At 38.5% G+C, this 26,735-nt stretch overlaps 36 pseudogenes; all 36 read right to left on the reverse strand.

Moving 5' to 3' along the window:
• Positions 1 to 2,080: 2,080 nt before the first annotated feature.
• LOC128920754 (5S ribosomal RNA) lies at positions 2,081 to 2,207 on the reverse strand (annotated as a pseudogene).
• A 505-nt stretch (positions 2,208 to 2,712) lies between these two features.
• Positions 2,713 to 2,839, reverse strand: LOC128920756 (5S ribosomal RNA; annotated as a pseudogene).
• Positions 2,840 to 3,339: 500 nt separating this feature from the next.
• On the reverse strand, positions 3,340 to 3,466 carry LOC128920583 (5S ribosomal RNA; annotated as a pseudogene).
• A 501-nt stretch (positions 3,467 to 3,967) lies between these two features.
• LOC128920733 (5S ribosomal RNA) lies at positions 3,968 to 4,094 on the reverse strand (annotated as a pseudogene).
• Positions 4,095 to 4,566: 472 nt separating this feature from the next.
• Positions 4,567 to 4,693, reverse strand: LOC128920584 (5S ribosomal RNA; annotated as a pseudogene).
• A 506-nt stretch (positions 4,694 to 5,199) lies between these two features.
• LOC128920757 (5S ribosomal RNA) lies at positions 5,200 to 5,326 on the reverse strand (annotated as a pseudogene).
• A 500-nt stretch (positions 5,327 to 5,826) lies between these two features.
• Positions 5,827 to 5,953, reverse strand: LOC128920585 (5S ribosomal RNA; annotated as a pseudogene).
• Positions 5,954 to 6,428: 475 nt separating this feature from the next.
• Positions 6,429 to 6,555, reverse strand: LOC128920586 (5S ribosomal RNA; annotated as a pseudogene).
• A 475-nt stretch (positions 6,556 to 7,030) lies between these two features.
• On the reverse strand, positions 7,031 to 7,157 carry LOC128920587 (5S ribosomal RNA; annotated as a pseudogene).
• Positions 7,158 to 7,658: 501 nt separating this feature from the next.
• Positions 7,659 to 7,785, reverse strand: LOC128920589 (5S ribosomal RNA; annotated as a pseudogene).
• A 475-nt stretch (positions 7,786 to 8,260) lies between these two features.
• Positions 8,261 to 8,387, reverse strand: LOC128920590 (5S ribosomal RNA; annotated as a pseudogene).
• Positions 8,388 to 8,885: 498 nt separating this feature from the next.
• Positions 8,886 to 9,012, reverse strand: LOC128920792 (5S ribosomal RNA; annotated as a pseudogene).
• Positions 9,013 to 9,514: 502 nt separating this feature from the next.
• On the reverse strand, positions 9,515 to 9,641 carry LOC128920758 (5S ribosomal RNA; annotated as a pseudogene).
• A 501-nt stretch (positions 9,642 to 10,142) lies between these two features.
• Positions 10,143 to 10,269, reverse strand: LOC128920591 (5S ribosomal RNA; annotated as a pseudogene).
• A 471-nt stretch (positions 10,270 to 10,740) lies between these two features.
• On the reverse strand, positions 10,741 to 10,867 carry LOC128920793 (5S ribosomal RNA; annotated as a pseudogene).
• Positions 10,868 to 13,993: 3,126 nt separating this feature from the next.
• LOC128920759 (5S ribosomal RNA) lies at positions 13,994 to 14,120 on the reverse strand (annotated as a pseudogene).
• Positions 14,121 to 14,625: 505 nt separating this feature from the next.
• On the reverse strand, positions 14,626 to 14,752 carry LOC128920760 (5S ribosomal RNA; annotated as a pseudogene).
• A 500-nt stretch (positions 14,753 to 15,252) lies between these two features.
• LOC128920592 (5S ribosomal RNA) lies at positions 15,253 to 15,379 on the reverse strand (annotated as a pseudogene).
• Positions 15,380 to 15,879: 500 nt separating this feature from the next.
• LOC128920734 (5S ribosomal RNA) lies at positions 15,880 to 16,006 on the reverse strand (annotated as a pseudogene).
• Positions 16,007 to 16,478: 472 nt separating this feature from the next.
• LOC128920593 (5S ribosomal RNA) lies at positions 16,479 to 16,605 on the reverse strand (annotated as a pseudogene).
• Positions 16,606 to 17,110: 505 nt separating this feature from the next.
• Positions 17,111 to 17,237, reverse strand: LOC128920761 (5S ribosomal RNA; annotated as a pseudogene).
• A 472-nt stretch (positions 17,238 to 17,709) lies between these two features.
• LOC128920594 (5S ribosomal RNA) lies at positions 17,710 to 17,836 on the reverse strand (annotated as a pseudogene).
• A 501-nt stretch (positions 17,837 to 18,337) lies between these two features.
• LOC128920595 (5S ribosomal RNA) lies at positions 18,338 to 18,464 on the reverse strand (annotated as a pseudogene).
• Positions 18,465 to 18,939: 475 nt separating this feature from the next.
• LOC128920596 (5S ribosomal RNA) lies at positions 18,940 to 19,066 on the reverse strand (annotated as a pseudogene).
• A 477-nt stretch (positions 19,067 to 19,543) lies between these two features.
• On the reverse strand, positions 19,544 to 19,670 carry LOC128920597 (5S ribosomal RNA; annotated as a pseudogene).
• Positions 19,671 to 20,170: 500 nt separating this feature from the next.
• LOC128920598 (5S ribosomal RNA) lies at positions 20,171 to 20,297 on the reverse strand (annotated as a pseudogene).
• Positions 20,298 to 20,768: 471 nt separating this feature from the next.
• On the reverse strand, positions 20,769 to 20,895 carry LOC128920600 (5S ribosomal RNA; annotated as a pseudogene).
• A 502-nt stretch (positions 20,896 to 21,397) lies between these two features.
• On the reverse strand, positions 21,398 to 21,524 carry LOC128920601 (5S ribosomal RNA; annotated as a pseudogene).
• A 506-nt stretch (positions 21,525 to 22,030) lies between these two features.
• On the reverse strand, positions 22,031 to 22,157 carry LOC128920762 (5S ribosomal RNA; annotated as a pseudogene).
• A 499-nt stretch (positions 22,158 to 22,656) lies between these two features.
• Positions 22,657 to 22,783, reverse strand: LOC128920602 (5S ribosomal RNA; annotated as a pseudogene).
• Positions 22,784 to 23,285: 502 nt separating this feature from the next.
• On the reverse strand, positions 23,286 to 23,412 carry LOC128920603 (5S ribosomal RNA; annotated as a pseudogene).
• A 505-nt stretch (positions 23,413 to 23,917) lies between these two features.
• On the reverse strand, positions 23,918 to 24,044 carry LOC128920763 (5S ribosomal RNA; annotated as a pseudogene).
• Positions 24,045 to 24,543: 499 nt separating this feature from the next.
• LOC128920773 (5S ribosomal RNA) lies at positions 24,544 to 24,670 on the reverse strand (annotated as a pseudogene).
• A 475-nt stretch (positions 24,671 to 25,145) lies between these two features.
• Positions 25,146 to 25,272, reverse strand: LOC128920604 (5S ribosomal RNA; annotated as a pseudogene).
• A 508-nt stretch (positions 25,273 to 25,780) lies between these two features.
• LOC128920605 (5S ribosomal RNA) lies at positions 25,781 to 25,907 on the reverse strand (annotated as a pseudogene).
• Positions 25,908 to 26,406: 499 nt separating this feature from the next.
• Positions 26,407 to 26,533, reverse strand: LOC128920606 (5S ribosomal RNA; annotated as a pseudogene).
• Positions 26,534 to 26,735: the final 202 nt, after the last annotated feature.

Genomic DNA, 26,735 nt, shown 5'->3' on the forward strand with positions numbered 1-26,735 from the left:
CTGTCAACAGTGACGTGGGAGCCAAGACGCGAGTGCGCTGACTGTTTGTTTGATGACAGGAGATATTTCGTCTTGTCCTCATTCACCACCAGACCCATACGCTTCGCTTCTTTATCTAGTCTGGAAAACGCAGAACAAACGGCGCGGTTGTTGCTTCCGATGATATCAATATCATCGGCATACGCCAGGAGCTGTACACTCTTGTAGAAGATTGTACCCTCTCTATTTAGTTCTGCAGCTCGTATTATTTTTTCCAGCAATAGATTGAAGAAGTCGCACGATAGTGAGTCACCCTGTCTGAAGCCTCGTTTGGTATCGAACGGCTCGGAGAGGTCCTTCCCGATCCTGACGGAGCTTTTGGTGTTGCTCAACGTCAGCTTACATAGCCGTATTAGTTTTGCAGGGATACCAAATTCAGACATCGCGGCATAAAGGCAGCTCCTTTTCGTGCTATCGAAGGCAGCTTTAAAATCGATAAAAAGATGGTGGGTATCGATTCTTCTCTCTCGGGTCTTTTCCAAGATTTGGCGCATGGTGAATATCTGGTCCATTGTAGATTTTCCAGGTCTAAAGCCACACTGATAAGGTCCAATCAGTTCGTTGACGGTGGGCTTTAGTCTTTCACACAATACGCTCGACAAAACCTTATATGCGATATTGAGGAGACTTATACCACGGTAGTTGGCGCAGATTGTGCGGTCTCTTCTTATGGATTGGGCAGAGCACACTAAGATTCCAATCGTCAGGCATGCTTTCTTCCGACCATATTCTACAAAGAAGCTGATGCATGCACCTTATCAGTTCTTCGCCGCCGTATTTGAATAGCTCGGCCGGTAATCCATCGGCCCCCGCCGCTTTGTTGTTCTTCAAGCGGGTAATTGCTATTCGAATTTCTTCATGGTCGGGTAATGGAACATCTATTCCATCGTCATCGATTGGGGGATCGGGTTCGCCATCTCCTGGTGTTGTACTTTCACTGCCATTGAGCAGGTCGGAGAAGTGTTCCCTCCATAATCCCAGTATGCCCTGGACATCGGTTACCAGATTACCACCTTGGTCTCTACATGAGGATGCTCCGGTCTTGAAACCTTCTGTTAATCGCCTCATCTTTTCATAAAATTTTCGAGCATTACCCATGTCGGCCAGCTTTTCAAGCTTTTCATACTCACGCATTTCGGCCTCTTTCTTTTTACGTCTGCAAATGCGTCTCGCTTCCCTCTTCAGTTCTCGATATCTATCCCACCCCGAACGTGTTGTGGTCGATCGCAACGTTGCGAGGTAGGCAGTCTGTTTTCTCTCCACTGCGGAACGACAATTCTCATCGTACCAACTGGTTTTTTGGCGTTGCCGGAGACCAATTGTTTCGGCTGCAGCGGTATGCAATGAGTTTGAGATGCCGTTCCACAGCTCCCTTATATCGAGATGCTGATGAGTGCTCTCCGAGAGCAGGAGTGCAAGTCGAGTAGAAAATCGTTCGGCTGTCGGTTGTGATTGCAGCTTTTCGACGTCGAACCTTCCTTGTGTTTGTTGACGGGCGTTCTTTGCTGCACAGAGGCGAGTGCGTATCTTTGCTGCTACTAGATAATGGTCCGAGTCAATGTTTGGTCCTCGGAGCGTACGCACGTCTAAAACACTGGAGACATGTCTTCCGTCTATCACAACGTGATCGATTTGATTGCGCGTGTTTCGATCAGGGGACAGCCACGTTGCTTGATGAATTTTTTTATGCTGGAATCTGGTACTACAGACAACCATATTTCGGGCCCCAGCGAAGTCGATCAGCCTCAGGCCGTTTGGCGATGTTTCATCATGGAGGCTGAATTTTCCGACTGTTGTGCCAAAGACACCTTCTTTACCCACCCTGGCGTTAAAATCGCCAAGCACGATTTTGACATCGTGGCGGGGGCAGCGCTCATAGATGCGTTCTAGGCGCTCATAAAAAGCATCTTTGGTCGCATCATTGAGTATACTGCCCAAAAAAAATGAGACTTTCTGAAAAAAAAAAAAAATAAATAAAAAACAACAACAACTAGGAAAGTATTTAAAAACTTTGACAAAAAGGTAAAAAAAAGTTGTTGGGAGCCAACTACACGCGGTGTTCCCAAGCGGTCCCCCATCTAAGTACTAACCGCGCCCGCTATCCCGACGCTGCTTAATTTCGGTGATCGGACGAGAACCGATGTATTCAGCGTGGTATGGTCGTTGGCATATGGATTTCCTAGAATTCGTTATATGAGTAAACTACTCTTTCACGTAAGTGAGATTGGGACTATAGCCGGAGTAAAATTTCAGTTTTTATCCGGAGGCAAATTTGCACAGTCTCTTCATCACAGCCATCAGCTGTTCAACAGTTAAGCTCTTATTTCGCTATTTCGCATTTAAAATATATGTATTTCTTTAATTGATATTATCTTTTAAATGTATCTGCAAGTTTGCAGATACAATATCTAATCCTATTTCCCATAATACCGCGCATAAGTGACTCACAAAACGTAGTAGATACTATTTAACACTCTAATGTACTGGCTTATTTTAGATACTTAGATGCTTTTTTTTGCTTACTATCTACCTTCGTATTCCGATACTTGTGCAATGTTGAGTATACTGCCCAAAAAAAATGAGACTTTCTGAAAAAAAAAAAAAAATAAAAAACAACAACAACTAGGAAAGTATTTAAAAACTTTGACAAAAAGGTAAAAAAAAGTTGTTGGGAGCCAACTACACGCGGTGTTCCCAAGCGGTCCCCCATCTAAGTACTAACCGCGCCCGCTATCCCGACGCTGCTTAATTTCGGTGATCGGACGAGAACCGATGTATTCAGCGTGGTATGGTCGTTGGCATATGGATTTCCTAGAATTCGTTATATGAGTAAACTACTCTTTCACGTAAGTGAGTTTGGGACTATAGCCGGAGTACAATTTCAGTTTTTATCCGGAGGCAAATTTGCACAGTCTCTTCATCACAGCCATCAGCTGTTCAACAGTTAAGCTCTTATTTCGCTATTTCGCATTTAAAATATATGTATTTCTTTAATTGATATCTTTTAAATGTATCTGCAAGTTTGCAGATACAATATCTAATCCTATTTCCCATAATACCGCGCATAAGTGACTCACAAAACATAGTAGATACTATTTAACACTCTAATGTACTGGCTTATTTTAGATACTTAGATACTTTTTTTTGCTTACTATCTACCTTCGTATTCCGATACTTGTGCAATGTTGTGTATACTGCCCAAAAAAAAAAATGAGACTTTCTGAAAAAAAAAAATAAAAAAACAACAACAACTAGGAAAGTATTTAAAAACTTTGACAAAAAGGTAAAAAAGTTGTTGGGAGCCAACAACACGCGGTGTTCCCAAGCGGTCCCCCATCTAAGTACTAACCGCGCCCGCTATCCCGACGCTGCTTAATTTCGGTGATCGGACGAGAACCGATGTATTCAGCGTGGTATGGTCGTTGGCATATGGATTTCCTAGAATTTGTTATATGAGTAAACTACTCTTTCACGTAAGTGAGATTGGGACTATAGCCGGAGTAAAATTTCAGTTTTTATCCGGAGGCAAATTTGCACAGTCTCTTCATCACAGCCATCAGCTGTTCAACAGTTAAGCTCTTATTTCGCTATTTCGCATTTAAAATATATGTATTTCTTTAATTGATATTATCTTTTAAATGTATCTGCAAGTTTGCAGATACAATATCTAATCCTATTTCCCATAATACCGCGCATAAGTGACTCACAAAACGTAGTAGATACTATTTAACACTCTAATGTACTGGCTTATTTTAGATACTTAGATGCTTTTTTTTGCTTACTATCTACCTTCGTATTCCGATACTTGTGCAATGTTGTGTATACTGCCCAAAAAAAAAATGAGACTTTCTGAAAAAAAAAATAAAAAAACAACAACAACTAGGAAAGTATTTAAAAACTTTGACAAAAAGGTAAAAAAGTTGTTGGGAGCTAACAACACGCGGTGTTCCCAAGCGGTCCCCCATCTAAGTACTAACCGCGCCCGCTATCCCGACGCTGCTTAATTTCGGTGATCGGACGAGAACCGATGTATTCAGCGTGGTATGGTCGTTGGCATATGGATTTCCTAGAATTTGTTATATGAGTAAACTACTCTTTCACGTAAGTGAGATTGGGACTATAGCCGGAGTAAAATTTCAGTTTTTATCCGGAGGCAAATTTGCACAGTCTCTTCATCACAGCCATCAGCTGTTCAACAGTTAAGCTCTTATTTCGCTATTTCGCATTTAAAATATATGTATTTCTTTAATTGATATCTTTTAAATGTATCTGCAAGTTTGCAGATACAATATCTAATCCTATTTCCCATAATACCGCGCATAAGTGACTCACAAAACGTAGTAGATACTATTTAACACTCTAATGTACTGGCTTATTTTAGATACTTAGATGCTTTTTTTTGCTTACTATCTACCTTCGTATTCCGATACTTGTGCAATGAGACTTTCTGAAAAAAAAAAAATAAAAAACAACAACAACTAGGAAAGTATTTAAAAATTTTGACAAAAAGGTAAAAAAGTTGTTGGGAGCCAACAACACGCGGTGTTCCCAAGCGGTCCCCCATCTAAGTACTAACCGCGCCCGCTATCCCGACGCTGCTTAATTTCGGTGATCGGACGAGAACCGATGTATTCAGCGTGGTATGGTCGTTGGCATATGGATTTCCTAGAATTCGTTATATGAGTAAACTACTCTTTCACGTAAGTGAGATTGGGACTATAGCCGGAGTAAAATTTCAGTTTTTATCCGGAGGCAAATTTGCACAGTCTCTTCATCACAGCCATCAGCTGTTCAACAGTTAAGCTTTTATTTCGCTATTTCGCATTTAAAATATATGTATTTCTTTAATTGATATTATCTTTTAAATGTATCTGCAAGTTTGCAGATACAATATCTAATCCTATTTCCCATAATACCGCGCATAAGTGACTCACAAAACGTAGTAGATACTATTTAACACTCTAATGTACTGGCTTATTTTAGATACTTAGATGCTTTTTTTTGCTTACTATCTACCTTCGTATTCCGATACTTGTGCAATGTTGAGTATACTGCCCAAAAAAAATGAGACTTTCTGAAAAAAAAAAAAAAAAAAAAAACAACAACAACTAGGAAAGTATTTAAAAACTTTGACAAAAAGGTAAAAAAAAAGTTGTTGGGAGCCAACTACACGCGGTGTTCCCAAGCGGTCCCCCATCTAAGTACTAACCGCGCCCGCTATCCCGACGCTGCTTAATTTCGGTGATCGGACGAGAACCGATGTATTCAGCGTGGTATGGTCGTTGGCATATGGATTTCCTAGAATTCGTTATATGAGTAAACTACTCTTTCACGTAAGTGAGTTTGGGACTATAGCCGGAGTACAATTTCAGTTTTTATCCGGAGGCAAATTTGCACAGTCTCTTCATCACAGCCATCAGCTGTTCAACAGTTAAGCTCTTATTTCGCTATTTCGCATTTAAAATATATGTATTTCTTTAATTGATATCTTTTAAATGTATCTGCAAGTTTGCAGATACAATATCTAATCCTATTTCCCATAATACCGCGCATAAGTGACTCACAAAACGTAGTAGATACTATTTAACACTCTAATGTACTGGCTTATTTTAGATACTTAGATACTTTTTTTTGCTTACTATCTACCTTCGTATTCCGATACTTGTGCAATGTTGTGTATACTGCCCAAAAAAAAAAATGAGACTTTCTGAAAAAAAAAAATAAAAAAACAACAACAACTAGGAAAGTATTTAAAAACTTTGACAAAAAGGTAAAAAAGTTGTTGGGAGCCAACAACACGCGGTGTTCCCAAGCGGTCCCCCATCTAAGTACTAACCGCGCCCGCTATCCCGACGCTGCTTAATTTCGGTGATCGGACGAGAACCGATGTATTCAGCGTGGTATGGTCGTTGGCATATGGATTTCCTAGAATTTGTTATATGAGTAAACTACTCTTTCACGTAAGTGAGATTGGGACTATAGCCGGAGTAAAATTTCAGTTTTTATCCGGAGGCAAATTTGCACAGTCTCTTCATCACAGCCATCAGCTGTTCAACAGTTAAGCTCTTATTTCGCTATTTCGCATTTAAAATATATGTATTTCTTTAATTGATATTATCTTTTATATGTATCTGCAAGTTTGCAGATACAATATCTAATCCTATTTCCCATAATACCGCGCATAAGTGACTCACAAAACGTAGTAGATACTATTTAACACTCTAATGTACTGGCTTATTTTAGATACTTAGATACTTTTTTTTGCTTACTATCTACCTTCGTATTCCGATACTTGTGCAATGAGACTTTCTGAAAAAAAAAAAATAAAAAACAACAACAACTAGGAAAGTATTTAAAAACTTTGACAAAAAGGTAAAAAAGTTGTTGGGAGCCAACAACACGCGGTGTTCCCAAGCGGTCCCCCATCTAAGTACTAACCGCGCCCGCTATCCCGACGCTGCTTAATTTCGGTGATCGGACGAGAACCGATGTATTCAGCGTGGTATGGTCGTTGGCATATGGATTTCCTAGAATTCGTTATATGAGTAAACTACTCTTTCACGTAAGTGAGATTGGGACTATAGCCGGAGTAAAATTTCAGTTTTTATCCGGAGGCAAATTTGCACAGTCTCTTCATCACAGCCATCAGCTGTTCAACAGTTAAGCTCTTATTTCGCTATTTCGCATTTAAAATATATGTATTTCTTTAATTGATATTATCTTTTAAATGTATCTGCAAGTTTGCAGATACAATATCTAATCCTATTTCCCATAATACCGCGCATAAGTGACTCACAAAACGTAGTAGATACTATTTAACACTCTAATGTACTGGCTTATTTTAGATACTTAGATGCTTTTTTTTGCTTACTATCTACCTTCGTATTCCGATACTTGTGCAATGAGACTTTCTGAAAAAAAAAAAATAAAAAACAACAACAACTAGGAAAGTATTTAAAAACTTTGACAAAAAGGTAAAAAAGTTGTTGGGAGCCAACAACACGCGGTGTTCCCAAGCGGTCCCCCATCTAAGTACTAACCGCGCCCGCTATCCCGACGCTGCTTAATTTCGGTGATCGGACGAGAACCGATGTATTCAGCGTGGTATGGTCGTTGGCATATGGATTTCCTAGAATTCGTTATATGAGTAAACTACTCTTTCACGTAAGTGAGATTGGGACTATAGCCGGAGTAAAATTTCAGTTTTTATCCGGAGGCAAATTTGCACAGTCTCTTCATCACAGCCATCAGCTGTTCAACAGTTAAGCTCTTATTTCGCTATTTCGCATTTAAAATATATGTATTTCTTTAATTGATATCTTTTAAATGTATCTGCAAGTTTGCAGATACAATATCTAATCCTATTTCCCATAATACCGCGCATAAGTGACTCACAAAACGTAGTAGATACTATTTAACACTCTAATGTACTGGCTTATTTTAGATACTTAGATACTTTTTTTTGCTTACTATCTACCTTCGTATTCCGATACTTGTGCAATGTTGTGTATACTGCCCAAAAAAAAAAATGAGACTTTCTGAAAAAAAAAAAATAAAAAAACAACAACAACTAGGAAAGTATTTAAAAACTTTGACAAAAAGGTAAAAAAGTTGTTGGGAGCCAACAACACGCGGTGTTCCCAAGCGGTCCCCCATCTAAGTACTAACCGCGCCCGCTATCCCGACGCTGCTTAATTTCGGTGATCGGACGAGAACCGATGTATTCAGCGTGGTATGGTCGTTGGCATATGGATTTCCTAGAATTCGTTATATGAGTAAACTACTCTTTCACGTAAGTGAGTTTGGGACTATAGCCGGAGTAAAATTTCAGTTTTTATCCGGAGGCAAATTTGCACAGTCTCTTCATCACAGCCATCAGCTGTTCAACAGTTAAGCTCTTATTTCGCTATTTCGCATTTAAAATATATGTATTTCTTTAATTGATATTATCTTTTATATGTATCTGCAAGTTTGCAGATACAATATCTAATCCTATTTCCCATAATACCGCGCATAAGTGACTCACAAAACGTAGTAGATACTATTTAACACTCTAATGTACTGGCTTATTTTAGATACTTAGATGCTTTTTTTTGCTTACTATCTACCTTCGTATTCCGATACTTGTGCAATGAGACTTTCTGAAAAAAAAAAAATAAAAAACAACAACAACTAGGAAAGTATTTAAAAACTTTGACAAAAAGGTAAAAAAGTTGTTGGGAGCCAACAACACGCGGTGTTCCCAAGCGGTCCCCCATCTAAGTACTAACCGCGCCCGCTATCCCGACGCTGCTTAATTTCGGTGATCGGACGAGAACCGATGTATTCAGCGTGGTATGGTCGTTGGCATATGGATTTCCTAGAATTCGTTATATGAGTAAACTACTCTTTCACGTAAGTGAGTTTGGGACTATAGCCGGAGTACAATTTCAGTTTTTATCCGGAGGCAAATTTGCACAGTCTCTTCATCACAGCCATCAGCTGTTCAACAGTTAAGCTCTTATTTCGCTATTTCGCATTTAAAATATATGTATTTCTTTAATTGATATCTTTTAAATGTATCTGCAAGTTTGCAGATACAATATCTAATCCTATTTCCCATAATACCGCGCATAAGTGACTCACAAAACGTAGTAGATACTATTTAACACTCTAATGTACTGGCTTATTTTAGATACTTAGATACTTTTTTTTGCTTACTATCTACCTTCGTATTCCGATACTTGTGCAATGTTGTGTATACTGCCCAAAAAAAAAAATGAGACTTTCTGAAAAAAAAAATAAAAAACAACAACAACTAGGAAAGTATTTAAAAACTTTGACAAAAAGGTAAAAAAGTTGTTGGGAGCCAAAAACACGCGGTGTTCCCAAGCGGTCCCCCATCTAAGTACTAACCGCGCCCGCTATCCCGACGCTGCTTAATTTCGGTGATCGGACGAGAACCGATGTATTCAGCTTGGTATGGTCGTTGGCATATGGATTTCCTAGAATTTGTTATATGAGTAAACTACTCTTTCACGTAAGTGAGTTTGGGACTATAGCCGGAGTAAAATTTCAGTTTTTATCCGGAGGCAAATTTGCACAGTCTCTTCATCACAGCCATCAGCTGTTCAACAGTTAAGCTCTTATTTCGCTATTTCGCATTTAAAATATATGTATTTCTTTAATTGATATCTTTTAAATGTATCTGCAAGTTTGCAGATACAATATCTAATCCTATTTCCCATAATACCGCGCATAAGTGACTCACAAAACGTAGTAGATACTATTTAACACTCTAATGTACTGGCTTATTTTAGATACTTAGATGCTTTTTTTTGCTTACTATCTACCTTCGTATTCCGATACTTGTGCAATGTTGAGTATACTGCCCAAAAAAAATGAGACTTTCTGAAAAAAAAAAAAAAATAAAAAACAACAACAACTAGGAAAGTATTTAAAAACTTTGACAAAAAGGTAAAAAAAAGTTGTTGGGAGCCAACTACACGCGGTGTTCCCAAGCGGTCCCCCATCTAAGTACTAACCGCGCCCGCTATCCCGACGCTGCTTAATTTCGGTGATCGGACGAGAACCGATGTATTCAGCGTGGTATGGTCGTTGGCATATGGATTTCCTAGAATTCGTTATATGAGTAAACTACTCTTTCACGTAAGTGAGTTTGGGACTATAGCCGGAGTACAATTTCAGTTTTTATCCGGAGGCAAATTTGCACAGTCTCTTCATCACAGCCATCAGCTGTTCAACAGTTAAGCTCTTATTTCGCTATTTCGCATTTAAAATATATGTATTTCTTTAATTGATATTATCTTTTATATGTATCTGCAAGTTTGCAGATACAATATCTAATCCTATTTCCCATAATACCGCGCATAAGTGACTCACAAAACGTAGTAGATACTATTTAACACTCTAATGTACTGGCTTATTTTAGATACTTAGATACTTTTTTTTGCTTACTATCTACCTTCGTATTCCGATACTTGTGCAATGTTGTGTATACTGCCCAAAAAAAAAATGAGACTTTCTGAAAAAAAAAATAAAAAAACAACAACAACTAGGAAAGTATTTAAAAACTTTGACAAAAAGGTAAAAAAGTTGTTGGGAGCCAACAACACGCGGTGTTCCCAAGCGGTCCCCCATCTAAGTACTAACCGCGCCCGCTATCCCGACGCTGCTTAATTTCGGTGATCGGACGAGAACCGATGTATTCAGCGTGGTATGGTCGTTGGCATATGGATTTCCTAGAATTTGTTATATGAGTAAACTACTCTTTCACGTAAGTGAGATTGGGACTATAGCCGGAGTAAAATTTCAGTTTTTATCCGGAGGCAAATTTGCACAGTCTCTTCATCACAGCCATCAGCTGTTCAACAGTTAAGCTCTTATTTCGCTATTTCGCATTTAAAATATATGTATTTCTTTAATTGATATCTTTTAAATGTATCTGCAAGTTTGCAGATACAATATCTAATCCTATTTCCCATAATACCGCGCATAAGTGACTCACAAAACGTAGTAGATACTATTTAACACTCTAATGTACTGGCTTATTTTAGATACTTAGATGCTTTTTTTTGCTTACTATCTACCTTCGTATTCCGATACTTGTGCAATGAGACTTTCTGAAAAAAAAAAATAAAAAACAACAACAACTAGGAAAGTATTTAAAAACTTTGACAAAAAGGTAAAAAAGTTGTTGGGAGCCAAAAACACGCGGTGTTCCCAAGCGGTCCCCCATCTAAGTACTAACCGCGCCCGCTATCCCGACGCTGCTTAATTTCGGTGATCGGACGAGAACCGATGTATTCAGCTTGGTATGGTCGTTGGCATATGGATTTCCTAGAATTCGTTATATGAGTAAACTACTCTTTCACGTAAGTGAGTTTGGGACTATAGCCGGAGTAAAATTTCAGTTTTTATCCGGAGGCAAATTTGCACAGTCTCTTCATCACAGCCATCAGCTGTTCAACAGTTAAGCTCTTATTTCGCTATTTCGCATTTAAAATATATGTATTTCTTTAATTGATATTATCTTTTATATGTATCTGCAAGTTTGCAGATACAATATCTAATCCTATTTCCCATAATACCGCGCATAAGTGACTCACAAAACGTAGTAGATACTATTTAACACTCTAATGTACTGGCTTATTTTAGATACTTAGATGCTTTTTTTTGCTTACTATCTACCTTCGTATTCCGATACTTGTGCAATGTTGAGTATATATATATATATATATATTTGGCGTAGGAACCGCTTTAAGCGATTATAGCCGAATCCACCAGAGCGCGCCACTCATTCCTCCTTTTTGCTTTTTGGCGCCAACTGGAAACACCAAGTGAAGCCAGGTCACTTTGCACTTGGTCTTTCCACCGGAGTGGAGGTCGTCCTCTTCCGCGGCTTCCTCCAGCGGGTACTGCATCGAATACTTTCAGAGCTGGAGTGTTTTCTTCCATCCGTACAACATGACCTAGCCAGCGTAGCCGCTGTCTTTTTATTCGCTGAACTATGTCAATGTCGTCGTATAAATCGTACAGCTCATCGTTCCATCGTCTGCGGTATTCGCCGTTGCCAATGTTTAGAGGACCATAAATCTTGCGCAAAACCTTTCTCTCGAAAACCCCAAGAGTCGTCTCATCGGATGTTGTCATCGTCCACGCTTCAGCGCCATACATCAGGACGGGAATAATGAGCGACTTATAGAGTTTGATTTTGGTTCGTCGAGAGAGGACTTTACTTTTCAATTGCCTACTCAGTCCAAAGTAGCACCTGTTGGCAAGAGTGATTCTGCGTTGGATTTCAAGGCTGACATTGTTGGTGTTGTTAATGCTGGTTCCCAGATAAACGAAATTATCTACAACTTCAAAGTTATGACTGTCAACAGTGACGTGGGAGCCAAGACGCGAGTGCGCTGACTGTTTGTTTGATGACAGGAGATATTTCGTCTTGTCCTCATTCACCACCAGACCCATACGCTTCGCTTCTTTATCTAGTCTGGAAAACGCAGAACAAACGGCGCGGTTGTTGCTTCCGATGATATCAATATCATCGGCATACGCCAGGAGCTGTACACTCTTGTAGAAGATTGTACCCTCTCTATTTAGTTCTGCAGCTCGTATTATTTTTTCCAGCAATAGATTGAAGAAGTCGCACGATAGTGAGTCACCCTGTCTGAAGCCTCGTTTGGTATCGAACGGCTCGGAGAGGTCCTTCCCGATCCTGACGGAGCTTTTGGTGTTGCTCAACGTCAGCTTACATAGCCGTATTAGTTTTGCAGGGATACCAAATTCAGACATCGCGGCATAAAGGCAGCTCCTTTTCGTGCTATCGAAGGCAGCTTTAAAATCGATAAAAAGATGGTGGGTATCGATTCTTCTCTCTCGGGTCTTTTCCAAGATTTGGCGCATGGTGAATATCTGGTCCATTGTAGATTTTCCAGGTCTAAAGCCACACTGATAAGGTCCAATCAGTTCGTTGACGGTGGGCTTTAGTCTTTCACACAATACGCTCGACAAAACCTTATATGCGATATTGAGGAGACTTATACCACGGTAGTTGGCGCAGATTGTGCGGTCTCTTCTTATGGATTGGGCAGAGCACACTAAGATTCCAATCGTCAGGCATGCTTTCTTCCGACCATATTCTACAAAGAAGCTGATGCATGCACCTTATCAGTTCTTCGCCGCCGTATTTGAATAGCTCGGCCGGTAATCCATCGGCCCCCGCCGCTTTGTTGTTCTTCAAGCGGGTAATTGCTATTCGAATTTCTTCATGGTCGGGTAATGGAACATCTATTCCATCGTCATCGATTGGGGGATCGGGTTCGCCATCTCCTGGTGTTGTACTTTCACTGCCATTGAGCAGGTCGGAGAAGTGTTCCCTCCATAATCCCAGTATGCCCTGGACATCGGTTACCAGATTACCACCTTGGTCTCTACATGAGGATGCTCCGGTCTTGAAACCTTCTGTTAATCGCCTCATCTTTTCATAAAATTTTCGAGCATTACCCATGTCGGCCAGCTTTTCAAGCTTTTCATACTCACGCATTTCGGCCTCTTTCTTTTTACGTCTGCAAATGCGTCTCGCTTCCCTCTTCAGTTCTCGATATCTATCCCACCCCGAACGTGTTGTGGTCGATCGCAACGTTGCGAGGTAGGCAGTCTGTTTTCTCTCCACTGCGGAACGACAATTCTCATCGTACCAACTGGTTTTTTGGCGTTGCCGGAGACCAATTGTTTCGGCTGCAGCGGTATGCAATGAGTTTGAGATGCCGTTCCACAGCTCCCTTATATCGAGATGCTGATGAGTGCTCTCCGAGAGCAGGAGTGCAAGTCGAGTAGAAAATCGTTCGGCTGTCGGTTGTGATTGCAGCTTTTCGACGTCGAACCTTCCTTGTGTTTGTTGACGGGCGTTCTTTGCTGCACAGAGGCGAGTGCGTATCTTTGCTGCTACTAGATAATGGTCCGAGTCAATGTTTGGTCCTCGGAGCGTACGCACGTCTAAAACACTGGAGACATGTCTTCCGTCTATCACAACGTGATCGATTTGATTGCGCGTGTTTCGATCAGGGGACAGCCACGTTGCTTGATGAATTTTTTTATGCTGGAATCTGGTACTACAGACAACCATATTTCGGGCCCCAGCGAAGTCGATCAGCCTCAGGCCGTTTGGCGATGTTTCATCATGGAGGCTGAATTTTCCGACTGTTGTGCCAAAGACACCTTCTTTACCCACCCTGGCGTTAAAATCGCCAAGCACGATTTTGACATCGTGGCGGGGGCAGCGCTCATAGATGCGTTCTAGGCGCTCATAAAAAGCATCTTTGGTCGCATCATTGAGTATACTGCCCAAAAAAAATGAGACTTTCTGAAAAAAAAAAAAATAAATAAAAAACAACAACAACTAGGAAAGTATTTAAAAACTTTGACAAAAAGGTAAAAAAAAGTTGTTGGGAGCCAACTACACGCGGTGTTCCCAAGCGGTCCCCCATCTAAGTACTAACCGCGCCCGCTATCCCGACGCTGCTTAATTTCGGTGATCGGACGAGAACCGATGTATTCAGCGTGGTATGGTCGTTGGCATATGGATTTCCTAGAATTCGTTATATGAGTAAACTACTCTTTCACGTAAGTGAGATTGGGACTATAGCCGGAGTAAAATTTCAGTTTTTATCCGGAGGCAAATTTGCACAGTCTCTTCATCACAGCCATCAGCTGTTCAACAGTTAAGCTCTTATTTCGCTATTTCGCATTTAAAATATATGTATTTCTTTAATTGATATTATCTTTTAAATGTATCTGCAAGTTTGCAGATACAATATCTAATCCTATTTCCCATAATACCGCGCATAAGTGACTCACAAAACGTAGTAGATACTATTTAACACTCTAATGTACTGGCTTATTTTAGATACTTAGATGCTTTTTTTTGCTTACTATCTACCTTCGTATTCCGATACTTGTGCAATGTTGAGTATACTGCCCAAAAAAAATGAGACTTTCTGAAAAAAAAAAAAAAATAAAAAACAACAACAACTAGGAAAGTATTTAAAAACTTTGACAAAAAGGTAAAAAAAAGTTGTTGGGAGCCAACTACACGCGGTGTTCCCAAGCGGTCCCCCATCTAAGTACTAACCGCGCCCGCTATCCCGACGCTGCTTAATTTCGGTGATCGGACGAGAACCGATGTATTCAGCGTGGTATGGTCGTTGGCATATGGATTTCCTAGAATTCGTTATATGAGTAAACTACTCTTTCACGTAAGTGAGTTTGGGACTATAGCCGGAGTACAATTTCAGTTTTTATCCGGAGGCAAATTTGCACAGTCTCTTCATCACAGCCATCAGCTGTTCAACAGTTAAGCTCTTATTTCGCTATTTCGCATTTAAAATATATGTATTTCTTTAATTGATATCTTTTAAATGTATCTGCAAGTTTGCAGATACAATATCTAATCCTATTTCCCATAATACCGCGCATAAGTGACTCACAAAACGTAGTAGATACTATTTAACACTCTAATGTACTGGCTTATTTTAGATACTTAGATACTTTTTTTTGCTTACTATCTACCTTCGTATTCCGATACTTGTGCAATGTTGTGTATACTGCCCAAAAAAAAAAATGAGACTTTCTGAAAAAAAAAAATAAAAAAACAACAACAACTAGGAAAGTATTTAAAAACTTTGACAAAAAGGTAAAAAAGTTGTTGGGAGCCAACAACACGCGGTGTTCCCAAGCGGTCCCCCATCTAAGTACTAACCGCGCCCGCTATCCCGACGCTGCTTAATTTCGGTGATCGGACGAGAACCGATGTATTCAGCGTGGTATGGTCGTTGGCATATGGATTTCCTAGAATTTGTTATATGAGTAAACTACTCTTTCACGTAAGTGAGATTGGGACTATAGCCGGAGTAAAATTTCAGTTTTTATCCGGAGGCAAATTTGCACAGTCTCTTCATCACAGCCATCAGCTGTTCAACAGTTAAGCTCTTATTTCGCTATTTCGCATTTAAAATATATGTATTTCTTTAATTGATATTATCTTTTAAATGTATCTGCAAGTTTGCAGATACAATATCTAATCCTATTTCCCATAATACCGCGCATAAGTGACTCACAAAACGTAGTAGATACTATTTAACACTCTAATGTACTGGCTTATTTTAGATACTTAGATGCTTTTTTTTGCTTACTATCTACCTTCGTATTCCGATACTTGTGCAATGTTGTGTATACTGCCCAAAAAAAAAATGAGACTTTCTGAAAAAAAAAATAAAAAACAACAACAACTAGGAAAGTATTTAAAAACTTTGACAAAAAGGTAAAAAAGTTGTTGGGAGCTAACAACACGCGGTGTTCCCAAGCGGTCCCCCATCTAAGTACTAACCGCGCCCGCTATCCCGACGCTGCTTAATTTCGGTGATCGGACGAGAACCGATGTATTCAGCGTGGTATGGTCGTTGGCATATGGATTTCCTAGAATTTGTTATATGAGTAAACTACTCTTTCACGTAAGTGAGATTGGGACTATAGCCGGAGTAAAATTTCAGTTTTTATCCGGAGGCAAATTTGCACAGTCTCTTCATCACAGCCATCAGCTGTTCAACAGTTAAGCTCTTATTTCGCTATTTCGCATTTAAAATATATGTATTTCTTTAATTGATATCTTTTAAATGTATCTGCAAGTTTGCAGATACAATATCTAATCCTATTTCCCATAATACCGCGCATAAGTGACTCACAAAACGTAGTAGATACTATTTAACACTCTAATGTACTGGCTTATTTTAGATACTTAGATGCTTTTTTTTGCTTACTATCTACCTTCGTATTCCGATACTTGTGCAATGAGACTTTCTGAAAAAAAAAAAATAAAAAACAACAACAACTAGGAAAGTATTTAAAAATTTTGACAAAAAGGTAAAAAAGTTGTTGGGAGCCAACAACACGCGGTGTTCCCAAGCGGTCCCCCATCTAAGTACTAACCGCGCCCGCTATCCCGACGCTGCTTAATTTCGGTGATCGGACGAGAACCGATGTATTCAGCGTGGTATGGTCGTTGGCATATGGATTTCCTAGAATTCGTTATATGAGTAAACTACTCTTTCACGTAAGTGAGATTGGGACTATAGCCGGAGTAAAATTTCAGTTTTTATCCGGAGGCAAATTTGCACAGTCTCTTCATCACAGCCATCAGCTGTTCAACAGTTAAGCTTTTATTTCGCTATTTCGCATTTAAAATATATGTATTTCTTTAATTGATATTATCTTTTAAATGTATCTGCAAGTTTGCAGATACAATATCTAATCCTATTTCCCATAATACCGCGCATAAGTGACTCACAAAACGTAGTAGATACTATTTAACACTCTAATGTACTGGCTTATTTTAGATACTTAGATGCTTTTTTTTGCTTACTATCTACCTTCGTATTCCGATACTTGTGCAATGTTGAGTATACTGCCCAAAAAAAATGAGACTTTCTGAAAAAAAAAAAAAAATAAAAAACAACAACAACTAGGAAAGTATTTAAAAACTTTGACAAAAAGGTAAAAAAAAGTTGTTGGGAGCCAACTACACGCGGTGTTCCCAAGCGGTCCCCCATCTAAGTACTAACCGCGCCCGCTATCCCGACGCTGCTTAATTTCGGTGATCGGACGAGAACCGATGTATTCAGCGTGGTATGGTCGTTGGCATATGGATTTCCTAGAATTCGTTATATGAGTAAACTACTCTTTCACGTAAGTGAGTTTGGGACTATAGCCGGAGTACAATTTCAGTTTTTATCCGGAGGCAAATTTGCACAGTCTCTTCATCACAGCCATCAGCTGTTCAACAGTTAAGCTCTTATTTCGCTATTTCGCATTTAAAATATATGTATTTCTTTAATTGATATCTTTTAAATGTATCTGCAAGTTTGCAGATACAATATCTAATCCTATTTCCCATAATACCGCGCATAAGTGACTCACAAAACGTAGTAGATACTATTTAACACTCTAATGTACTGGCTTATTTTAGATACTTAGATGCTTTTTTTTGCTTACTATCTACCTTCGTATTCCGATACTTGTGCAATGAGACTTTCTGAAAAAAAAAAAATAAAAAACAACAACAACTAGGAAAGTATTTAAAAACTTTGACAAAAAGGTAAAAAAGTTGTTGGGAGCCAACAACACGCGGTGTTCCCAAGCGGTCCCCCATCTAAGTACTAACCGCGCCCGCTATCCCGACGCTGCTTAATTTCGGTGATCGGACGAGAACCGATGTATTCAGCGTGGTATGGTCGTTGGCATATGGATTTCCTAGAATTCGTTATATGAGTAAACTACTCTTTCACGTAAGTGAGATTGGGACTATAGCCGGAGTAAAATTTCAGTTTTTATCCGGAGGCAAATTTGCACAGTCTCTTCATCACAGCCATCAGCTGTTCAACAGTTAAGCTCTTATTTCGCTATTTCGCATTTAAAATATATGTATTTCTTTAATTGATATCTTTTAAATGTATCTGCAAGTTTGCAGATACAATATCTAATCCTATTTCCCATAATACCGCGCATAAGTGACTCACAAAACGTAGTAGATACTATTTAACACTCTAATGTACTGGCTTATTTTAGATACTTAGATACTTTTTTTTGCTTACTATCTACCTTCGTATTCCGATACTTGTGCAATGTTGTGTATACTGCCAAAAAAAAAAAATGAGACTTTCTGAAAAAAAAAAAATAAAAAAACAACAACAACTAGGAAAGTATTTAAAAACTTTGACAAAAAGGTAAAAAAGTTGTTGGGAGCCAACAACACGCGGTGTTCCCAAGCGGTCCCCCATCTAAGTACTAACCGCGCCCGCTATCCCGACGCTGCTTAATTTCGGTGATCGGACGAGAACCGATGTATTCAGCGTGGTATGGTCGTTGGCATATGGATTTCCTAGAATTCGTTATATGAGTAAACTACTCTTTCACGTAAGTGAGTTTGGGACTATAGCCGGAGTAAAATTTCAGTTTTTATCCGGAGGCAAATTTGCACAGTCTCTTCATCACAGCCATCAGCTGTTCAACAGTTAAGCTCTTATTTCGCTATTTCGCATTTAAAATATATGTATTTCTTTAATTGATATTATCTTTTATATGTATCTGCAAGTTTGCAGATACAATATCTAATCCTATTTCCCATAATACCGCGCATAAGTGACTCACAAAACGTAGTAGATACTATTTAACACTCTAATGTACTGGCTTATTTTAGATACTTAGATGCTTTTTTTTGCTTACTATCTACCTTCGTATTCCGATACTTGTGCAATGAGACTTTCTGAAAAAAAAAAAATAAAAAACAACAACAACTAGGAAAGTATTTAAAAACTTTGACAAAAAGGTAAAAAAGTTGTTGGGAGCCAACAACACGCGGTGTTCCCAAGCGGTCCCCCATCTAAGTACTAACCGCGCCCGCTATCCCGACGCTGCTTAATTTCGGTGATCGGACGAGAACCGATGTATTCAGCGTGGTATGGTCGTTGGCATATGGATTTCCTAGAATTCGTTATATGAGTAAATTACTCTTTCACGTAAGTGAGATTGGGACTATAGCCGGAGTAAAATTTCAGTTTTTATCCGGAGGCAAATTTGCACAGTCTCTTCATCACAGCCATCAGCTGTTCAACAGTTAAGCTCTTATTTCGCTATTTCGCATTTAAAATATATGTATTTCTTTAATTGATATTATCTTTTAAATGTATCTGCAAGTTTGCAGATACAATATCTAATCCTATTTCCCATAATACCGCGCATAAGTGACTCACAAAACGTAGTAGATACTATTTAACACTCTAATGTACTGGCTTATTTTAGATACTTAGATGCTTTTTTTTGCTTACTATCTACCTTCGTATTCCGATACTTGTGCAATGAGACTTTCTGAAAAAAAAAAAAAATAAAAAACAACAACAACTAGGAAAGTATTTAAAAACTTTGACAAAAAGGTAAAAAAGTTGTTGGGAGCCAACAACACGCGGTGTTCCCAAGCGGTCCCCCATCTAAGTACTAACCGCGCCCGCTATCCCGACGCTGCTTAATTTCGGTGATCGGACGAGAACCGATGTATTCAGCGTGGTATGGTCGTTGGCATATGGATTTCCTAGAATTCGTTATATGAGTAAACTACTCTTTCACGTAAGTGAGTTTGGGACTATAGCCGGAGTACAATTTCAGTTTTTATCCGGAGGCAAATTTGCACAGTCTCTTCATCACAGCCATCAGCTGTTCAACAGTTAAGCTCTTATTTCGCTATTTCGCATTTAAAATATATGTATTTCTTTAATTGATATCTTTTAAATGTATCTGCAAGTTTGCAGATACAATATCTAATCCTATTTCCCATAATACCGCGCATAAGTGACTCACAAAACGTAGTAGATACTATTTAACACTCTAATGTACTGGCTTATTTTAGATACTTAGATACTTATTTTTGCTTACTATCTACCTTCGTATTCCGATACTTGTGCAATGTTGTGTATACTGCCCAAAAAAAAAATGAGACTTTCTGAAAAAAAAAAAATAAAAAAACAACAACAACTAGGAAAGTATTTAAAAACTTTGACAAAAAGGTAAAAAAGTTGTTGGGAGCCAACAACACGCGGTGTTCCCAAGCGGTCCCCCATCTAAGTACTAACCGCGCCCGCTATCCCGACGCTGCTTAATTTCGGTGATCGGACGAGAACCGATGTATTCAGCGTGGTATGGTCGTTGGCATATGGATTTCCTAGAATTCGTTATATGAGTAAACTACTCTTTCACGTAAGTGAGTTTGGGACTATAGCCGGAGTACAATTTCAGTTTTTATCCGGAGGCAAATTTGCACAGTCTCTTCATCACAGCCATCAGCTGTTCAACAGTTAAGCTCTTATTTCGCTATTTCGCATTTAAAATATATGTATTTCTTTAATTGATATCTTTTAAATGTATCTGCAAGTTTGCAGATACAATATCTAATCCTATTTCCCATAATACCGCGCATAAGTGACTCACAAAACGTAGTAGATACTATTTAACACTCTAATGTACTGGCTTATTTTAGATACTTAGATGCTTTTTTTTGCTTACAATCTACCTTCGTATTCCGATACTTGTGCAATGAGACTTTCTGAAAAAAAAAAATAAAAAACAACAACAACTAGGAAAGTATTTAAAAACTTTGACAAAAAGGTAAAAAAGTTGTTGGGAGCCAACAACACGCGGTGTTCCCAAGCGGTCCCCCATCTAAGTACTAACCGCGCCCGCTATCCCGACGCTGCTTAATTTCGGTGATCGGACGAGAACCGATGTATTCAGCGTGGTATGGTCGTTGGCATATGGATTTCCTAGAATTCGTTATATGAGTAAACTACTCTTTCACGTAAGTGAGATTGGGACTATAGCCGGAGTAAAATTTCAGTTTTTATCCGGAGGCAAATTTGCACAGTCTCTTCATCACAGCCATCAGCTGTTCAACAGTTAAGCTCTTATTTCGCTATTTCGCATTTAAAATATATGTATTTCTTTAATTGATATTATCTTTTAAATGTATCTGCAAGTTTGCAGATACAATATCTAATCCTATTTCCCATAATACCGCGCATAAGTGACTCACAAAACGTAGTAGATACTATTTAACACTCTAATGTACTGGCTTATTTTAGATACTTAGATACTTTTTTTTGCTTACTATCTACCTTCGTATTCCGATACTTGTGCAATGTTGTGTATACTGCCCAAAAAAAAAAATGAGACTTTCTGAAAAAAAAAATAAAAAAACAACAACAACTAGGAAAGTATTTAAAAACTTTGACAAAAAGGTAAAAAAGTTGTTGGGAGCCAACAACACGCGGTGTTCCCAAGCGGTCCCCCATCTAAGTACTAACCGCGCCCGCTATCCCGACGCTGCTTAATTTCGGTGATCGGACGAGAACCGATGTATTCAGCGTGGTATGGTCGTTGGCATATGGATTTCCTAGAATTCGTTATATGAGTAAACTACTCTTTCACGTAAGTGAGATTGGGACTATAGCCGGAGTAAAATTTCAGTTTTTATCCGAAGGCAAATTTGCACAGTCTCTTCATCACAGCCATCAGCTGTTCAACAGTTAAGCTCTTATTTCGCTATTTCGCATTTAAAATATATGTATTTCTTTAATTGATATTATCTTTTAAATGTATCTGCAAGTTTGCAGATACAATATCTAATCCTATTTCCCATAATACCGCGCATAAGTGACTCACAAAACGTAGTAGATACTATTTAACACTCTAATGTACTGGCTTATTTTAGATACTTAGATGCTTTTTTTTGCTTACGAAGGTAGATGTATTCCGATACTTGTGCAATGTTGAGTATACTGCCCAAAAAAAATGAGACTTTCTGAAAAAAAAAAAAAAAAAAAAAAAACAACAACAACTAGGAAAGTATTTAAAAACTTTGACAAAAAGGTAAAAAAAAGTTGTTGGGAGCCAACTACACGCGGTGTTCCCAAGCGGTCCCCCATCTAAGTACTAACCGCGCCCGCTATCCCGACGCTGCTTAATTTCGGTGATCGGACGAGAACCGATGTATTCAGCGTGGTATGGTCGTTGGCATATGGATTTCCTAGAATTCGTTATATGAGTAAACTACTCTTTCACGTAAGTGAGTTTGGGACTATAGCCGGAGTACAATTTCAGTTTTTATCCGGAGGCAAATTTGCACAGTCTCTTCATCACAGCCATCAGCTGTTCAACAGTTAAGCTCTTATTTCGCTATTTCGCATTTAAAATATATGTATTTCTTTAATTGATATCTTTTAAATGTATCTGCAAGTTTGCAGATACAATATCTAATCCTATTTCCCATAATACCGCGCATAAGTGACTCACAAAACGTAGTAGATACTATTTAACACTCTAATGTACTGGCTTATTTTAGATACTTAGATACTTTTTTTTGCTTACTATCTACCTTCGTATTCCGATACTTGTGCAATGTTGTGTATACTGCCCAAAAAAAAAATGAGACTTTCTGAAAAAAAAAAATAAAAAAACAACAACAACTAGGAAAGTATTTAAAAACTTTGACAAAAAGGTAAAAAAGTTGTTGGGAGCCAACAACACGCGGTGTTCCCAAGCGGTCCCCCATCTAAGTACTAACCGCGCCCGCTATCCCGACGCTGCTTAATTTCGGTGATCGGACGAGAACCGATGTATTCAGCGTGGTATGGTCGTTGGCATATGGATTTCCTAGAATTCGTTATATGAGTAAACTACTCTTTCACGTAAGTGAGATTGGGACTATAGCCGGAGTAAAATTTCAGTTTTTATCCGGAGGCAAATTTGCACAGTCTCTTCATCACAGCCATCAGCTGTTCAACAGTTAAGCTCTTATTTCGCTATTTCGCATTTAAAATATATGTATTTCTTTAATTGATATTATCTTTTAAATGTATCTGCAAGTTTGCAGATACAATATCTAATCCTATTTCCCATAATACCGCGCATAAGTGACTCACAAAACGTAGTAGATACTATTTAACACTCTAATGTACTGGCTTATTTTAGATACTTAGATACTTTTTTTTGCTTACTATCTACCTTCGTATTCCGATACTTGTGCAATGTTGTGTATACTGCCCAAAAAAAAAATGAGACTTTCTGAAAAAAAAAAATAAAAAAACAACAACAACTAGGAAAGTATTTAAAAACTTTGACAAAAAGGTAAAAAAGTTGTTGGGAGCCAACAACACGCGGTGTTCCCAAGCGGTCCCCCATCTAAGTACTAACCGCGCCCGCTATCCCGACGCTGCTTAATTTCGGTGATCGGACGAGAACCGATGTATTCAGCGTGGTATGGTCGTTGGCATATGGATTTCCTAGAATTCGTTATATGAGTAAACTACTCTTTCACGTCAGTGAGATTGGGACTATAGCCGGAGTAAAATTTCAGTTTTTATCCGGAGGCAAATTTGCACAGTCTCTTCATCACAGCCATCAGCTGTTCAACAGTTAAGCTCTTATTTCGCTATTTCGCATTTAAAATATATGTATTTCTTTAATTGATATTATCTTTTAAATGTATCTGCAAGTTTGCAGATACAATATCTAATCCTATTTCCCATAATACCGCGCATAAGTGACTCACAAAACGTAGTAGATACTATTTAACACTCTAATGTACTGGCTTATTTTAGATACTTAGATGCTTTTTTTTGCTTACTATCTACCTTCGTATTCCGATACTTGTGCAATGTTGAGTATACTGCCCAAAAAAAATGAGACTTTCTGAAAAAAAAAAAAAAATAAAAAACAACAACAACTAGGAAAGTATTTAAAAACTTTGACAAAAAGGTAAAAAAAAGTTGTTGGGAGCCAACTACACGCGGTGTTCCCAAGCGGTCCCCCATCTAAGTACTAACCGCGCCCGCTATCCCGACGCTGCTTAATTTCGGTGATCGGACGAGAACCGATGTATTCAGCGTGGTATGGTCGTTGGCATATGGATTTCCTAGAATTCGTTATATGAGTAAACTACTCTTTCACGTAAGTGAGTTTGGGACTATAGCCGGAGTACAATTTCAGTTTTTATCCGGAGGCAAATTTGCACAGTCTCTTCATCACAGCCATCAGCTGTTCAACAGTTAAGCTCTTATTTCGCTATTTCGCATTTAAAATATATGTATTTCTTTAATTGATATCTTTTAAATGTATCTGCAAGTTTGCAGATACAATATCTAATCCTATTTCCCATAATACCGCGCATAAGTGACTCACAAAACGTAGTAGATACTATTTAACACTCTAATGTACTGGCTTATTTTAGATACTTAGATACTTTTTTTTGCTTACTATCTACCTTCGTATTCCGATACTTGTGCAATGTTGTGTATACTGCCCAAAAAAAAAATGAGACTTTCTGAAAAAAAAAAATAAAAAAACAACAACAACTAGGAAAGTATTTAAAAACTTTGACAAAAAGGTAAAAAAGTTGTTGGGAGCCAACAACACGCGGTGTTCCCAAGCGGTCCCCCATCTAAGTACTAACCGCGCCCGCTATCCCGACGCTGCTTAATTTCGGTGATCGGACGAGAACCGATGTATTCAGCGTTGTATGGTCGTTGGCATATGGATTTCCTAGAATTTGTTATATGAGTAAACTACTCTTTCACGTAAGTGAGATTGGGACTATAGCCGGAGTAAAATTTCAGTTTTTATCCGGAGGCAAATTTGCACAGTCTCTTCATCACAGCCATCAGCTGTTCAACAGTTAAGCTCTTATTTCGCTATTTCGCATTTAAAATATATGTATTTCTTTAATTGATATTATCTTTTATATGTATCTGCAAGTTTGCAGATACAATATCTAATCCTATTTCCCATAATACCGCGCATAAGTGACTCACAAAACGTAGTAGATACTATTTAACACTCTAATGTACTGGCTTATTTTAGATACTTAGATGCTTTTTTTTGCTTACTATCTACCTTCGTATTCCGATACTTGTGCAATGAGACTTTCTGAAAAAAAAAAAATAAAAAACAACAACAACTAGGAAAGTATTTAAAAACTTTGACAAAAAGGTAAAAAAGTTGTTGGGAGCCAACAACACGCGGTGTTCCCAAGCGGTCCCCCATCTAAGTACTAACCGCGCCCGCTATCCCGACGCTGCTTAATTTCGGTGATCGGACGAGAACCGATGTATTCAGCGTGGTATGGTCGTTGGCATATGGATTTCCTAGAATTTGTTATATGAGTAAACTACTCTTTCACGTAAGTGAGATTGGGACTATAGCCGGAGTAAAATTTCAGTTTTTATCCGGAGGCAAATTTGCACAGTCTCTTCATCACAGCCATCAGCTGTTCAACAGTTAAGCTCTTATTTCGCTATTTCGCATTTAAAATATATGTATTTCTTTAATTGATATTATCTTTTAAATGTATCTGCAAGTTTGCAGATACAATATCTAATCCTATTTCCCATAATACCGCGCATAAGTGACTCACAAAACGTAGTTGATACTATTTAACACTCTAATGTACTGGCTTATTTTAGATACTTGCTCAGATGCTTTTTTTTGCTTACTATCTACCTTCGTATTCCGATACTTGTGCAATGTTGAGTATACTGCCCAAAAAAAATGAGACTTTCTGAAAAAAATAAAAAAACAAAAAACAACAACAACTAGGAAAGTATTTAAAAACTTTGACAAAAAGGTAAAAAAAGTTGTTGGGAGCCAACAACACGCGGTGTTCCCAAGCGGTCCCCCATCTAAGTACTAACCGCGCCCGCTATCCCGACGCTGCTTAATTTCGGTGATCGGACGAGAACCGATGTATTCAGCGTGGTATGGTCGTTGGCATATGGATTTCCTAGAATTTGTTATATGAGTAAACTACTCTTTCACGTAAGTGAGATTGGGACTATAGCCGGAGTAAAATTTCAGTTTTTATCCGGAGGCAAATTTGCACAGTCTCTTCATCACAGCCATCAGCTGTTCAACAGTTAAGCTCTTATTTCGCTATTTCGCATTTAAAATATATGTATTTCTTTAATTGATATCTTTTAAATGTATCTGCAAGTTTGCAGATACAATATCTAATCCTATTTCCCATAATACCGCGCATAAGTGACTCACAAAACGTAGTAGATACTATTTAACACTCTAATGTACTGGCTTATTTTAGATACTTAGATACTTTTTTTTGCTTACTATCTACCTTCGTATTCCGATACTTGTGCAATGTTGTGTATACTGCCCAAAAAAAAAATGAGACTTTCTGAAAAAAAAAATAAAAAAAACAACAACAACTAGGAAAGTATTTAAAAACTTTGACAAAAAGGTAAAAAAGTTGTTGGGAGCCAACAACACGCGGTGTTCCCAAGCGGTCCCCCATCTAAGTACTAACCGCGCCCGCTATCCCGACGCTGCTTAATTTCGGTGATCGGACGAGAACCGATGTATTCAGCGTGGTATGGTCGTTGGCATATGGATTTCCTAGAATTTGTTATATGAGTAAACTACTCTTTCACGTAAGTGAGATTGGGACTATAGCCGGAGTAAAATTTCAGTTTTTATCCGGAGGCAAATTTGCACAGTCTCTTCATCACAGCCATCAGCTGTTCAACAGTTAAGCTCTTATTTCGCTATTTCGCATTTAAAATATATGTATTTCTTTAATTGATATC

Source organism: Zeugodacus cucurbitae, chromosome 3 (assembly GCF_028554725.1).
Source record: "Zeugodacus cucurbitae isolate PBARC_wt_2022May chromosome 3, idZeuCucr1.2, whole genome shotgun sequence".
Lineage (NCBI taxonomy): Eukaryota > Metazoa > Arthropoda > Insecta > Diptera > Tephritidae > Zeugodacus > Zeugodacus cucurbitae.